At 47.2% G+C, this 10,227-nt stretch overlaps 1 long non-coding RNA gene across 1 annotated transcript; it reads left to right on the top strand.

Moving 5' to 3' along the window:
• Positions 1-861: 861 nt before the first annotated feature.
• LOC134429795 (uncharacterized) lies at positions 862-9,614 on the top strand. Its single transcript, XR_010030647.1, has 2 exons — positions 862-1,152; positions 6,999-9,614. It is a non-coding gene; the product is annotated as an uncharacterized LOC134429795 (long non-coding RNA).
• The last annotated feature ends 613 nt before the right edge of the window (positions 9,615-10,227 follow it).

Here is a 10,227-nt window from a genome sequence, read left to right as displayed (position 1 = left end):
TGCCTCAGGTGTCCTCCCCAGCACACCATGGTGAGATGCTGCCAGGAAGGCACAGGGAGCTGTGCCTGCAGCATGCAGAGGGAGCCAAAGGCTGGAAACTGGGCAAGCAGGTAATAAAGCAGATCAGGACCAACAGCCAGGGCTGTGTCCACCTTCCCCATGTCCAACAGCCAGCACCCCAAAGTACATTCAGAGTGTGTGCTGGAAGGTCCAGCACTGCCCAAGCATTCCCTTGGCCCAGGCCAAGGGCAGGTGACCCTGAGGTAGACATGTCTCCTGCCACCTCAGCCCCACACGCCCCTCACTGCTGGCTGCTTGCACACAGCCTGCACCCGGCCACGACTACCACCTCCCTCAGGGAATGAACCTCCGCTCTAACACAGGAAGGTGATGTTTTATTACAGAATCACATGCTTCAGAGACCGAGTCCAACCTATGATCTAACACCACCTTGTCAACTAGACCATGACACTAAGCACGATGTCCAGGGTTCCCTTAAATAGCTCCAGAAACAGTGACTCCACCGCCTCCTTGGGCAGCCCCTTCCAGAGTCCGACGGCGGCAGAGTCGTGCAGGCACGAGGTGGGGGTGCGACAGCAGTCACCTTAGCCAGTGGGTCCCTCAGGGCTGCCCGGGCACGGGGTGCCAGTGTTACCGGTTTAAGGAGCTCCCGAAACAGACACACTGTCTAGTTCAGAAAGGAGACGTCGTTTAATTTGCACATGGTGTAAAGTGGAGGTTTCCACAAACACGTACACCAAGGGGTGAAAAGCTGTATCTTTTATGCAGTAACATTCACACGAACCTGCCTATCTAACACATATTCTCCGCCTACCTAATGCATATTTAATTTCGGTGATGTGACCTTGCGCAATGCTCGAAACAAAGTGTTACATTCTTCATTAAGCAACCTCTGTTGTAGAAGCTATCTGACTACATCAGTCACGTTACAAAAGATGAGAAAATTCAGCCAGGGGACATAAAATTCGACTGGAAGACAGCAGGACGGAGGCGGCGAGAGGCGCTGCCGCGGCCCTAAGATGGCGGCGCCGTGAGGGGGGAGCGGGCTGGACAGGGACGGCTGTTGTTAAAGCTTTATTGTTCCCGCTGCCGCCCCCGACCGCCGTGTCCGCCGCGCCGTGCCCAGTAAAGGTAAAACGATGGCGGAGCCGGCCGGGCCCGCTCGGCACCGGGGGGTCGGGGCGGCTCGCCTTCCCCCTGGCGCCGCCTGACTGGCCCGGCTGCAGCCACCGCTCGCTGCCCCGCCTCGGTGCCAGAGCCGCGGCGGGGATGGGGCGTTTCGCCTGGTGCCGGGGAGCCGGGGGACGGGACGGGACGGGACGGGACGGGTGGGTGGCTCCCCCACCCGGCAGAGAGGGATCAGCCCCTATGGAGCCTCTCAGGCGGATGAGGAGGTTGAGGGGGGCCGAAGGATGTCTCTGCCTTCAGCCTGGCCGGGTGCGGGGACCCCCACGCTCCAGCCATGTTTAACCGAAGTCAGCCTTGTAGGAGCTCCTCGAGTGCCCATAAAACGCCGTCCTTCTCATTTTAAACACTCCCCATGTCTCGTCTGCCATGGTTGCCTTGTGGCAGGGGCCTTTTCTTTTGCGACCTACACATAAAAGTTGTTTCCTCTGAAATTTTGTCTCTACCAGTGAGCCAAAGCCTGTCTGCTGGGTTCCATTACCCTCCAAAGGTGTTATATTACCCGTGCATTAGGGTTGTGCCCCTGCTTAGGCAGCTGTGACCCTCCAGGAATTTTTTTAAAGGTATGCATGGAAGGAGTTTATCTTGTTCTTTGGTCACAGTAGATTCCTCTCCTTGCTTTGGACCACTAATCACATCTGTTCTTTGAGATGATCCATCAAGACTGACCCATCAAGAGACAGGAACAGTTCTTCACTACACCAAAAAAATGAGGAGTCTCATTTGGTTTCCTCTGTGATCTCCAGCTCGATTGAGCTGCTGCAGGGGAGCAGGGAGAAGAGAGCCTCAGGGCTGTCCCTGTCCCCAGGCCAGGTGAGATATGTTACAGAGGTGCTTGGGGGGTCCTGACCAGGAGCCACCTCCTCCATGCAGAGGGAGAAGCTGCAGTGAGGTGAGGCTTGGGGGCAGTTTCCTCTACTGTGCTGGTCAGGAAGGCTGACACACCTGATTTATGGGCTATACATAGCATAAGGCAGAAGGTTTCTGCAGGGTTCTGGTTAAGATATGCCAAGTGTCTTGTGTTGGACGAGGAATTTGAGTTTACACTCTGGTTCAAAGACAGGATGGTGCAGGAACAACCTGTTGAAATATGGACCAGAACAGAGAGGTCCTTCCCCAGCCTCCGTGCCCTACTTATTCACTCTTGTTTTCTCTCTTTCCATTACATTGTAACTGCCTGGACATACCACTTAAAGAAGGTGCCCAAAATATCCATGTTATCCCTCAAAAATCAGCTCAGCAGTTATAAAATTATTCCAGGAGATGGAGGAGGCATGTTGGCTTTGTGGGCAAACCCTGCTTGGCTTTCACAATGCTACATCTTCCTCTGCTGTTTTGGAGCAGCTTCACTCATGTTTGAAGAGTTGTTGAAAGTCCTTTTGTCTTAGTGGAGTTTTGGGGCTGAGGAGGTGCCTCTCTGACAGCCTGATGCAGGAGGTGGCAGTGGTGGAAGTCCAGGTATCTTGATAGACTCAGCTCCCAGTAATTCTGTGTACTTACAGAGAAGTCTGAGGGAATCAGATCCATTTTGGGGTAACCATGCCTGAGAAGTATAATTTTAAAGGTCTTTGCATCAAGGCACCTTAGGGGTGACGGAGAGCCATGTCTGCCCTTGGCTGTGGGAGCAAATGGCTCCTGTACTTCTGCTGATGCAAAATGGGTCACAAGAAACTGGTCAAAAACTTTGTTTTTCTTAATAAGTCACAAAGCAATTGCAACACACCATCATCTGTGATGTAAACCTACCTTACAAAAAGCAGTTCAGATGTCCAGCTTTTGGTTTTTGGGGATGTTAAGAGAACTTGCAAAATATAATTAGCACTTTTGGTGTTCTTGGGCACAATGATCCATGGCTGAGCAGTGACTGGAGCAAACTGGTGGTTTCTTTGGGTTTGTGCAGATTTCCCACTGCATGATTTTGCTTGCTTTTTGGGGCAGCTCTTGGTTTGAAGAAAACTTGCCTTTAAGAGTTGTAGCAGAGCTGTTTGTTTTTTTGATCTATTGTATTTCTATTCAGAGCATCAGTGCAGACAGACAACCAAAATGTGTGGGGTTTGAGTGGTATATTCTGCTGCCTTTAGAGACTGTAGAGGGCTGAATTTAGTTAAAATGTTGCTTATTTTCCTCTGTTACTAGTCTGCACTGATGCTCTGAACTGCATCAAAATAGATTGAAAAACAAATTGGTGTGCCCTGGTTCCTTGTGCTGGATTTCACATTATCCTCTGGGTGAGCCGCCTGCGCTGCCCCTTTGGAGCACCCCAGAGACAAGTAATGACCCCTCAGCCTCTTCCAGCACTTCAAAGGCTGAATTACTTTTTGTGGGAGAGGTAAGAAAATTGAATTGCAGTCCTTGATTTTCTGGCTTTCCAATAACCCTCAGTGCAAGATCATCATCTTGGTAACAAGAAAACAGGAAACTGGTAAACAGCCGCAGAAAGTATTCAGATCGTGATTTAAGGCTGTCTCTGCTCTTAGCTCCCCAGAGCTAAAAATAGAACATTGCCCCCTCACTCAGAGGCCACTGTCATTCCCAAGGGACTGCAGGCCTGAGCAACACAAGAGATGTGTCCCAGCTTTCTATTCTACTTCGTTCACTGATTTCCGTGAGGACTGTGAAATGAGCCTTTGATTGAGTGCGAATGGGCTGGAATGTGGTGAGCTCTTCTCGCGGGGCAGGGAGCCTTCCTGGGCTGCCAACCACTCTCCTGCAACGACCACTTCGGATTGGAGCTCCCCAAGCAGAGAGCTGAGTGTGGGGAACAGGAGGGTTGTGAGAGTGCTCCTGTAAGCCCCTCTGATCAGCTCCGACAGAAAAGCTGGACACTTCATTTTGCTTATCTCTTTCTATCCACTTTTTTCCCCTGCCTTCTTAGTTGTAGCTTTTTAGATCTTGCATTGGACTCCCTGTCTTATAGTTTTTCACTGGGTGTGCAGGATGATTTTATGTAGCTTCATTATCCATGTGAGCACTGCAGGTTCCCTGTCTCTGCATGGCTGCAGCAGAGCAGTAAGCTGTGGGTCTGTGCCACACAGAACTAGTATGCTTGGACAGCTTCACCATTTGGCAGTGAGGCAATAGGTGTTGGGTTTTTACCCTTCTTTTTTTTTTCTTTCTTTTTTTTTTTTTTTTTTTTTAAGCTACAAAAAGCCTACTCCATGTGCATCTCTGGTGAGAATTTCAGGTATAGAATACATCCTCAAGCTAGTCACTGAGATGGATACAGGAAGAGCTTTTGTTGTGTTACTAATGACAGCAGCTGTGTTGACCACACCTTGTAAAAGTCCTTAATTATATAGCAAGGGATATACAGAATCCTTTTGCTTAGACTTTAGAGGCATTACAATTCTTTCTGTGCCTTGTGATGGATGTTCTGAAGGAGTGGGTAAAGTGGCAGCAGAAACTATGAGGGAGGGATGGTCTCATCTGTGCACCTTTGGAGCACCTGTCTCTGTAGAGTCTGATTGCTAAAGTGCTTGGTCCTAAATTTCAATTATCTTTTGATGAACCTGGTGATGTGCATGGCTTTTGAGTCTGTTGGATCTAGATGCAAGTAATTATATGAATAATGAAGAGAAGTGATTTAATTTGGGCACACTTTTCAGTTGTGGATAGAATTTCCTCTTTCATTCTTCCTTCAACTTCCCCCAAGAAAGAAAGGTCATTGCTATTGAGAGATCTTTTTCCTGTTCTAATGTAGTTTAAAGAAAACAACATGATAGCCTCAAACTGTGGAGGTGTGGAGGACAGAAATAAGTGGAAAAAAGGCATAAAGAGCTGAAACTGGACAGTAGAGGGTGATGTTTTCTGCAGACACCTTCTGGACCTCCAGTACTTCTGTGGTTCAGAAGGAAAAGGGTCATCTTTGCTGAAGTGAGTGTCCTGAGAGCAGTCGCAGATGACAACTGTTGCTTAAGGGTGTCAAGGGGATATTTATCAACAAGTTGTCAAGTAAAGCCTTAGAAATTGTAGGCACTGTTGAAAATTTGGCTTAAATGGATTGATGTTGCAGTTTCACTGGAAGTCAGTGGAAGGAAAACTCCTAAGCCACCTTGGTGCTTCCCCTGGAAAGCTGACAGGAATGAGGCTGAAGATGTCCCCTCAAAGGATTAACTTTGCAAGGCCTGTTGTGCAGCTCGATTGGGCAAATGCCCTGTCTCCTTTGTCCCCCATCTGACTCCAGTGAGTGGTGTTTTGGAAGAGGGCAGTTATCGTGTGGCTAATGTGTGAGACAACCCAGGAACAGTCTGCTTAAGCCATGTTTTACCTTAAGTTTGAAGTCCCCAGTGGGGCTGACTCCCAAGAGGAGTAGCTTTAAGCTGAAGAAGTGACAATTGGCTTTTTCCTACCAGTGGAAGGAAGGCAGAGGAAGACAATGCAGGCTCTGTCAGCACTCATTGCTGCAGACATACCAGTTACCTGCTCTCAGAGAGAGATTCCCAGTTCTGCCCAGTTCCCCAGCCAAATCTCCCAAAAGTAATCTAGAGGATGGCTGGGAGACATAGTCACACAAAATTTAACTGTATGATGGTGGAGGATACTCCACTTAAAAACCAGTTGTCATGACTGGGCTTTTTACTGGAAGAGAGACATTAGTCAAACCCAAGTTACCGAGCCTGGAAATTTGTGAGGCAGTGATGGATGAGCAATCAGATTGCTGATGGTGGTCCCCTCTGGCTCTTGGGTCCTCTGAATAGGGTGCAAATGCCTTGGGGCTGGTCTTGGCTAACACCCCTTGTTATAATGCCTGTTCTTTTTGATGGTACTGGATGGTTTGGGTTCCTATAAATAAAGAAATAAAATGTATTTAAACAAATATGTCTATGCTAATTACTCAGGACACATTTTCCAGTACTCTGAGTTGCTGTAATGAAGAAGGGGACATGCTGGTAGGCTGCTTAGAGCTTCACTGTTTTGAGCTCTCATGAGCAAATATGTCTTCTATATTCCTGCCAGGAATAGAGGGAGCAGACGGTGCTGCTGCTTCCCCCAGCTTGCCACAGTGCAAGCAGTAAGTTTCATGCAGGAGGCTGTTCATGGCAAAGTGAGCAGACGTCTCTTCCAGGACATCGATTTCTCCTGCTTATCATTTTGTAGGAAGAGCCATAGCTATTATTATTTAACCAGCAGACTCAATTTCAACTCAGCTGAAGGACTTCCAGTTGAAATCCTCTGAGGAAGGAGTGGGTGGACTAAAACTGCTATTACATGGAGTCTGGCAAAAGAATCGGGTTTGTCTCTTCTCCCACGACCAGCAGCAACGCTGCTGATGGCAGCTTGGTTCCTTGTGGTTTAAAATGGTGTGGGAGGAGAGCAGAGCCTGCATGTTGGATCGACTGGAAGTACAGGTGGTTGGCCCTGTGCATGGGGGAGGGCGTGGGTCTGGTGCTTGGAAAGATGAGCTGCAGATCAGCCAGCCTTTGGCAGTGATGTGCCTGAAGAAGCTGTGGCTTGTTGGGGTGGGGTGGGGCAGGAGGGTGGGCTATCAGCCCCCACAGTTTTTTCTGCCTTACAGAGAAGGCCTCACCAGCCCTGTGCTCTTGCTTCAGAAGTACTGAGGAGCATAACACCTCTGCATTGAGGTGATGTCAAAACCATCTGTGATCTTCTCCCGGTGCTTGTAAAACAAGTTTAATAGCACTTCATCTTTAAAGCCTGAGGGAGCTCTTGGCTGCACAGGAGAGCTCTCCTGCATTTCTGGTATCTACCAACATTGTTGTTCAGCCTTCTGTAGCTCTGGGATGAGGTGATGTCTACTCTCTTCTATTCTTCTATTCTCTGTCTTTCCACAGCCACCAAAGGCAGTGCCATGCAGAAGGACATCTGGGGTCCTGCCTGCCTGTGGACAGCTCAAAAGCTGAGCTCCAGAGGAGCTGGTGCCTTCAAGAAGTGAGATGTCAGCTCAGCCTGCACCCAGCATCTGCTTATGATGTGATTTGGTACAATCTGAGCCTGATTTCATGCAAGGCAGAGCTTTGAGATTGGTGTATGTCCATTGGCTGTTAAAGCTCGTACCCTGGTGAATGACTATACTAGTCCTGTTATCTGCAAGAAAGCAGGAAGCTGAGTGCAAAGATGTTAAACGTTGGAGATCATGTAATTCGTGTCCATCCAAGTGCTCTTTCTCTAATACTTATACTGTTCCCTTTTGCCTAACATGCCACTGTTAGGCATCCTAGTGTGTGGACAAGGCAGTAATATCTTTATCTTGTCTATCTTAGATAAAAATTCCAGATGACCCAATGAAAAAAATTCTGTTAGCAGATGTCCTATCTGCCCTCCCTCCTGCAGTGGGGTGGGGAGGCATAGAGGTTAAAGAGGGGCTTTTGGTAGATGGGATTAGGTTTATGGACTTCTACCAAAAATTACATTTTAGGGGAAGAGACTCATAAATCAATGAGCTGAGACCATGGTGTGCTGAGAAGGGGATGCTGAAGGCCCTGGGCTGTGAGCAGAGTCCTGTCTCTAATGTTCACATGGCCCTGCTCATCTTGTTAGCGTTCAAAAACACATAATCACGGGGGATTATATGCGGTGCTTTTTATTAAGAGCTCTGGGAATCGGGGTATATTCAACCCAAATCTGACTCCGACCATACATCTGAAATGATCATGTTTTATACTCTATCGTTACATAACTTTCATGTTAATTATTAAACTTATATTGTTCTATTGTATACATAAATTTAGCCCCTCTCTGAATTTCCAACATAGTTTCTCACTATTCTTCTTATGGTTATATAGTAATTACATTTAATTACTAAACAATCATCACATCTAACAATTATATAGTTTATCATACTGCTTACGCAGGTGCAGTTGATCTGGGAAAGCTCAAAGCCTAACATTTTAGATTCTATCTTTAACTTTTTCCAGGGTTCCACTATCATTCTTACCTGTGATTTGGGGGAGAGAATGAACTGGGTCCCAAATCACTTAGTGCTTTGCAGGTTCAGACTAACACCTCAGATTCTCCTCTGTGGTCTGAACAGATGTTCATGCCCTGCTCCTATTGTGGCACGTGTCCGACCATCAGTGATCTCTGTGATGCGGCTGGCAGCAGAGTGGCTGGAGACGGGCTGCAGCACGTGCTGGAGGATGCAGGCAGCCAGTGTGGGGCACTGAGGAGTGCCAGCCCCCCAGCAAACGTGGGGTACTGAGGACAGCTCAGAGAGACCCATGGGAGGCCCTAGAACACCGCGGGCTTTGGTACTCGGGGCGAGGTTCCGCGAGGAGCAGCAGGGAAGAGAGGGGATCTAAGCTTTCGTTTTTAAGTCTTGCTTTCATTTAAAAGCTGCCAAAGAAGACCCTAAAACCATTACATAAACACTTTAAGATAAAAATAATCAACCCCCACTCCCCTCTAGAATTTTTCTTAAATTTAATTGATTTCTTTTGAGATGCATTTATTGTGTTGTTGTTTTGTTACGCGGTCGGGATGCTAAGAGATTATTTTTCATTTCAATAAGGTAATCATTTAAATTTTAGTTTTGATTGTGCAATATTTAACAGACTTCCTTTCCTGGTTTTTGCATTACACCCCCCATGTCCCTGAACCCACTGACCCTGAGAACAGAATGGGAGGTGGAATCTGCCATCTCCCCTCCTTTTTGTTGCCTACCCAGGACAGCACTGGCCATGCTGTCCTGGGTAGGGGACAGAAAAGGAGGGGAGATTGGCCATTCTACCCTAACCGCTTTCCATCAGCCTTCAACCCTACCCCCATTATATTTATGTTTTCCTATTATATTTAATTGGCAGTTCCTGATTTTTGTTATAATTCATTTGCAGAGATTGCTTTTATTTCCTGTTTAGTTATGTGGAAATAACTCCTGTGTTATTTCCTCGGAGTTAGACCAGTTGACCCATTTGTTTATTTATTTAACTTTGCAGCATGAACCCACCTGTTTAGTTGTAAACTTTATTTACAGTATTCTATGTATTTTTGTTCTCGATTTAGTTAAATTGATTATATAGTCCATTAAGTAGACAGTCATTTTAGTTCAAATAAGACTGTTATACTTTTTATTTTAAATGAAAGAAGAGGGGGGAGTTGTGTAAGTTTGTCCTGGAAGGGATGGGCTAGGGACTGGCTACACAGCCACAACCCAACATCTGGCCTCAAGAAAGAAGAAACCACAACTGATGACATCCAAGCGGCTTATGGTGAGGAGAAAAGGACTTGCAAAGGACTCTGGGACCAGTTGGGAGTGGCCATGCAGATCAACAGCCCATGACTGGCCAGAAGGCTTCTAGAACATTCTGAGAGACTACATTCTATGAGAGACTATACATATGCATGTTGGCCTCACTTCGATGTCTTCTGAAGTAGCCCCTTTATGTTTTGTTTTGCACCCATGTTTCCACCCTTTTATTTATTTAATAAATATCTTCAGTTTTGGCATTTCAGCTGTACCTGTTCCTTCCTTGTTGCTGTGCCACTTGACCACACCATCGTTGAGCTCCTGGGACCAGAGGGTTTCCCCACATGCCCCACAGATCCCTGGGGGAGTTGTTGCCAGCCCGTCTCCAGCCGCTCCTCTGCTAGCTGGGTCAGGGAACACTGGCGGTCTGACACGCACCACAACAGCTTCCCTGCCTGCCCTTTCAGAAACCAGCTGTTGAATTCAACATCAGCTCCAGCCCCTGGCTGTAGGAACAGCCTGGCACTGCAGTGCCTGCTCTGATGGGCACTCACACCTCCATGAGATGTATGGCACATCAGGGAGTCTCTACTCCTTTTTTATAGCTCCTGGGACTCAGTACTCAGTCCATATCTGCTCATTTAGCTTTGAACACTATCTAGACTCTTCATGTGTCAGAGTAAGTTGCTGAATTTGAGGAGTGTGAGTTCAGAATGAGGATCTTGCCGTAACCAAAGAACTGAAGCATCGTAAACTACTAAAATGTGTAAACTGAAAAGTAATTTTCTTACTCTGTCTGTCTTGTAAAGAAAAATGCTACCAGGATCCATTTCCTTTTCATTATTTGAGCTTTGTAAAAGCAGTGTGGAGACCAAGGC

This window comes from Melospiza melodia, chromosome 26 (genome assembly GCF_035770615.1).
Source record: "Melospiza melodia melodia isolate bMelMel2 chromosome 26, bMelMel2.pri, whole genome shotgun sequence".
In the NCBI taxonomy this organism is placed as follows: Eukaryota; Metazoa; Chordata; class Aves; order Passeriformes; family Passerellidae; genus Melospiza; species Melospiza melodia.
Note: the sequence above shows the minus strand (reverse complement) of the source record. Positions and strands in the feature narration are given on the sequence as shown.